Raw genomic sequence first — 5768 nt, 5'->3', positions numbered from 1 at the left:
CTACAGAAGTAGATTGCCCCATCTTCCTTCTGAGGAGTGGCTGGTGGGTTTGAACCGCCAGCCTTCTGGTTAGCAGTCAAGTGCTTCAGGCACTACACCACCAGAGCTCCTACCTCTACATTAGGAAGCTAAAATATACACTTCTAGTTTATGCATGGGTCAGAGATAAATCACACTCAAAATTATAAAATATTTAGAACTAAATAATATTTGAACTTACAGGATGTAGTAATACTTAGAAGGAAACTTATAGGTGTTTTTGTTAGAAATAAAGAAAACTTATAATTAATGGACAAAATATCCACCTCAGAAGTTTGAAATAGAGCAAAGAGAATAAAGAAAGGAAATGATAAAGGTAACAGAAACTAATGAAATATTCAAGTAAATAAAATTGAGAGAGAATATTTAAAAGGCTAAAAGCTGTTTCTATGGAATTACTAATTAAATAGACCTCTGGAAATAAAATAGAAAGCTATGAATCCATAGTGATATAAATTAATAAATGCAGAAAGTAAAAATTTGATGAACAATGAGATATTCACTTAGTATCAAGTATCTCACCACACAATGCATATTAATTACAAAAGGGGAAAAGAATAACTTTACAATGAAAAGTCTTGGAAGATATCACCTTAATTTAGTGATCAAGGCAAACATCATCAGTAATCACTCAGTCTCACTCACACACTGCAATCAAGTCGGATCCGACTCATAGCGACCCCTCCTTGGGTTTCCGAGGTGGTATCACTATGGAAGTAGATTGCCTAACCTTTTTTCCAAGGACTGTCTGGTGGGTTTGAACCACCAGCTTTCTGGTTAGCAGTCAAATAAATGCCTTAGGCACTACACCACCAGAGCTCCTATGGGACTCTCATAATTGTGAGTCAACAACAAAATGATAACAACAGAACTCAGCATCCCTGCTGTAATGTTCCTGCTAAAGATGCAGATCCATGAGGAAATATCAAACAATCCCAAACTAGGGGTGTGGTGGTTGAGGTTATGTGGGGTAAGGTTGTGTGTCACCTTGGCTGAGCCTTGGTTTTGAGTGGTTGGGTAGCTGGATGTAGTTATTCCCCATGATAAGACTATAATCATCTCCGTGGTGGAATCTGCTGTTAGCAGCTAAGTAGCTGCCTTTGGGGTGTGGCCTGCTTCTAGTATATAAGGAGAAGTTTGAGAAAAGTCTTTAGCTTTTTGACACGTTTGGATCCTGCATTTGGCCAAGTCTTCATCTCAGTGGCCTGCCATGTTACCTGCTGATTTTGTGACTGTGTCATTTTACCTGTCCATCTTGGGTTCGTCAGCCTCAGCAGCCAGCAGTTTCATGAGTCAGAAAAAGTCTGTAATTCTAGTGGGCCTGGAACAGGTGCATAGACCTGAAGCCTAAGGTCAAGGGGCCTTCATGTAGCCCCTAGAGCTGGCACTTTGAACTCAGACTTCTAGCCTCCTAAACTGTGAGAATAAATCCCTGTTTGTTAAAGCTATCCACTTGTGGTATGTCTATTACAGCAGCATTAGAGAACCAAGATGGGGACATGCTACAAAATAGCTGGCCTAGACACTTGGGAGCTCTGGTAGTATAGTGGCTAAGACACTTGCCTGCTAACCAGACGGCTGGCGGTTCAAACCCACCAGCCACTCCTCGGAAGGAAGGTTGGGCAATCCTACTTCCGTAGTGATACTGCCTCGGAAACCCAAGGAGGGGTCGCTATGAGTTGTGGCCGACTCGACGGCACATAACAACAACAACAACAACAAGGTCAAGAAAGTCAAGGAAAGACTGAGGAACTATTCCAGAATACAGGAGACTAAAGAGGCATAACAACTAATAAAAATTGTTGACTTCCTGGAGCTGCTGTGTGGAGACCTTGGATAAATGTTTCGAAAATGTTTGTGAATTGGATTTGATCTTCCATATGGATAAGGTGCACTAGTCCCCATTATGCAAATGAAGAAAGATTTGGGGCTATCTGGCTAACTGTCTTTTTTTTTTTTTAACTACTGCTCAAGATTCCATCTCCAAATTTTATCTTTTTTTTTTTTTTAAATATAGGTAAGGAAGCTGAGTCACAAAGAGACTAAGTAGCTTCTTGCAAACCATAAAAGAGGCTTGGTTTTGAAGGCAGCTAGTGACAACCAGCATGACAAAGTGTAAGAGCTGGAGGAATCCTCTGTATCCCTCCAACTAACTGATGAGGAAACCAAAACCCGGGGGGGGGGGTGCCTGAGTGTTAGGTTAAGGGTCACAAAGCTAGAACTAAGCATTTTTCCTCAGTTCACTTGTTTTGTGGTATAGTGCATTACAGAAGAGCAGCTATATATCTTGGCTTTCCTGGGATAGTCTTAATTTTGGAGGTTTAGTCTACCAGAAACCCATGGTTCCAGAAACCATTGACTAATCCTGTGGAATCCAACAATGGGTATCAAGACAGCACCCCTCACATGCCTCCTAATATGGCATAAAACTTTAGCCTGGCTTTTTTGTATGGAAAATCCAATCCCTTGGACAGACCACAATAATTATTCATTAACCACTTGAGATTGCCTGCAGATCAAACTAGCTTTCTTGCTTGCTGTCGACAAAGCCATAAACACCTTTCTTTTTAGTGGATTAAGAAAAAATCCTCATCAGCCTTTTACAGAGAAGGTATAGATTTTGCTTCTGAGAGGTGTGACTGATGAAAATAGGGGCTGGCCATCAGTTTCCTTTGGGAGTCGTTGGCCCTGGGTGATTTGCACTGAGGATTTCCTGAGTATTGGGTTTTCAGTGCTCACTGCCACTAATGAAAATCTAAAATTCATCCGTTATGCACTTTCTCAGTGCCTGTTGAGGGCCAACCTCCGTTCTCGGCACTGGAGATTGAGAGAAGGAAACAATCTTGAGGATCTCTGGCAGAGGGCTTAGATGGCTGGGACATGGCAGGCTGATAATAACCATTCATTTCCCACTTCCAGCTGACCTTCTCATGCCCTGCTGGGCCAGCCCCAAACAGCCCACCTACTGTGGCCATGGCAGGTGCTGCTGGCTAAGCTCAACTTGTTGACCATCTTCTTACGGTTTCCAAATAGGATGCAGGAGTAAGTGGGCTGTGAAGATCTAGATCAGGAGTGGGACCTAATTGCAGGCTCAGCAGTAGCCAAGATAGAGAACCACTTAAGACTGAGACAGACTACTGGTCTCTTTCTTCCCACCTGGAGCAAAGAGAATGAAAAACAAATGAAAGCCTCAAGGAAGCAATTTGTCAAAGGAATTAATGGTCCACATAAACCACAGCCTCCTCTGCCCTGAGACCAGAAGAACTAGATAGTGTACCACTACAGTCCATGCTGACCTGGACCACAACAGAAGACCCCAGTTAGAATGGGTAGAAGTGAACAAAATTCAAATTAGAAAAAAAGCCAGTCTTACTAGTCTGAAAGACACTGGAGGAACTCCTGAGATTATTGCCCTAATACAACCTTCTAACTTGAAACTTTAGACACTCCTGGAGGCCACCTCTCAGCCAAATAGTAGACAGGCCTATAAAATGAACAGTAACACGTGTGAAGACTGTGCTCCTCAGAACAAGCAACTGAATGAGACAAAAGTGCTACTTTTGCCCAAAACTAAAGACGAGAAAGCAGGGAGGGACAGGGAAACCAGATGAATGGAAGTAGGAAAACCAGGGTGGAAATGGGGATAGTGCTGACATATTGTAGGGGTTGCAACCAAGGTCAAAGGATATTTTGTGTATAAATAATTGACTGCAAAACTAATTTGTTATGTAAACTTTCACCTAAAGTATAATAAAATGTTTAAAAAAAACTAATAAAAATTCTTGATTCTGAATGGGTCAGTTTACTATAAAAGACAAGAGAAGACAAAACTTGTATGTATACTGAGGATGAATAATGCATTAGCATGTACTTCTTGGAGTTTGATAGTAGTATGGTTATAGAGGAAAATGTCTTTATTTTCAGAAAATACACAGTAAGTATTTGAAGTATTAGCAGTTTACCATGTCTTAGTTACCTACTGCTACTATAACAGAAATATTATAAGTAGGTGCCTTTAAAGAACAGAAATGTATTTTCTCACAGTTCTGGAAGCTAAGAGTCCAAATCAGGGCCTCAGCCATGTCAGTTCCTTCCATGTCAGTACCTCTGGGCATTTCTTGGTTCCTTGGCATTCCTTGACTTGTACATGATCTTTACATGGCCTCTGCTTCCCCCATGTGTGTGTCTCTATGCCTAGTCTGGTCTTTTTGTAACAGGAGTGATTAGGCTTAGTATCCATGCTACACTAGAATGATTTAATTAACATAACAAAAGAAAACCTCTCTTTCCAAACATAGTCACAACTGCATGTACCTGCACCTGGAACTCAACACATATTTTGGGGGGACACAATTCAGTCCATAACACCTTCTAATGGTTCAGAAAATTAAAAAGTTCTTTGTACTGTAATTACAACTTTTATGTAAGTTTGACATTATTTTAAAAGCAAAAAAGCACTAGGCCCAGATAGTTTTATAGTCAAGTCACTCCAGACAGTCAAAGATATCTCCCATTTTAATAAATTGTCTCAGATAATAGAAAACAGAGAATGCTCCCCACTCATTATGTGAAACTTGACACTCTTCACACCAAAAGCAGAAAAGTGTAATATTAGAAATGAAACCACAGGGCAATAGTACTTCTGAAATGTAATTTTAAAGTCTTGAGTGTAATGTTAGAAAAATAAATCTAGCAATGAATTGAAAATAATTGTCATCAGATTGTACTGTATGAGAAATTCAAGAATGGCTTAACATTAAAAAAAATTGCTTTGCACTCAGTGGCATGAAGCAAAATGTGTATGAATTGTTGAATGGGAAACTAATTTGCTTTGTAAACTTGCACTTTGTAAAATTTTCCAATGTAGTTTTCCATTTTAACATTTTTAAAGGTAAAAGCTGCTTGACCATCTTAATATATTAAAAATTGGGAAAAAAAGCTGATAGAATTCAAAACCCATTCATAATAAAAACTCATACCTACCTGAGACTAGAAAGGAACTTGATAAAGAGTATTAACAAAAAGCTCACTGCAAACATCATACTTGATGGTGAAATTATTTTAAAAGTCAGGAACAAGATAAAATAACTCATTATCATTGCTTTTACTTAACATTTCAATGGCTGGTCTAGCAATAAAACAAGAAAAATGAATAAAAAGTAGATGGATATGAGCAATCCTTGAATAATATGAGAGTTTGCAGAGGAAAATTCAAGATAATCTACAAATAAATTATTAAAGCGAAAAGAGGATTCAACAAGATTGTTGGAACCAGATTAATATGTGTAATTCATCTGCATTTGTGTATACTTCCTATATACTATCAACAATTAGAAGAGGTGATTTTTTTGAAAGGCTTCATTTACAATACCAGATTAGATCCATCAAAATATATGCAATATGTATATGGAGAAAATCATAAAATTTAATTGAAAGAGCTCTCAATATCCAAAGCTGAACAATTTGAGCAACAGAATAAACAACATAGCATTGAATTATAACACAAGGCATAAAATAAATAATTCATGAGTCCATACTAATAAAAATAAATGAATAAATAAATACAAGAATAAATAAGAGAAATCTCTCATACAGAAGAGTTCCAAATAATTTATGTAGCTATTTCTCCCTCATAACTCTCTACCTAGGGCACATAACTCTTTACCCCTTAAATGTGTACTACATTTAGTGACTTGCTTCCAAAGAGTACAGTGTCAAAAGGGAGAGGA

Source organism: Orycteropus afer, unplaced genomic scaffold, assembly GCF_000298275.1.
Source record: "Orycteropus afer afer isolate SDZICR_OR568_19922 unplaced genomic scaffold, OryAfe1.0 scaffold00036, whole genome shotgun sequence".
NCBI classification, from domain to species: domain Eukaryota; kingdom Metazoa; phylum Chordata; class Mammalia; order Tubulidentata; family Orycteropodidae; genus Orycteropus; species Orycteropus afer.
This window is presented reverse-complemented; position numbering follows the sequence as displayed.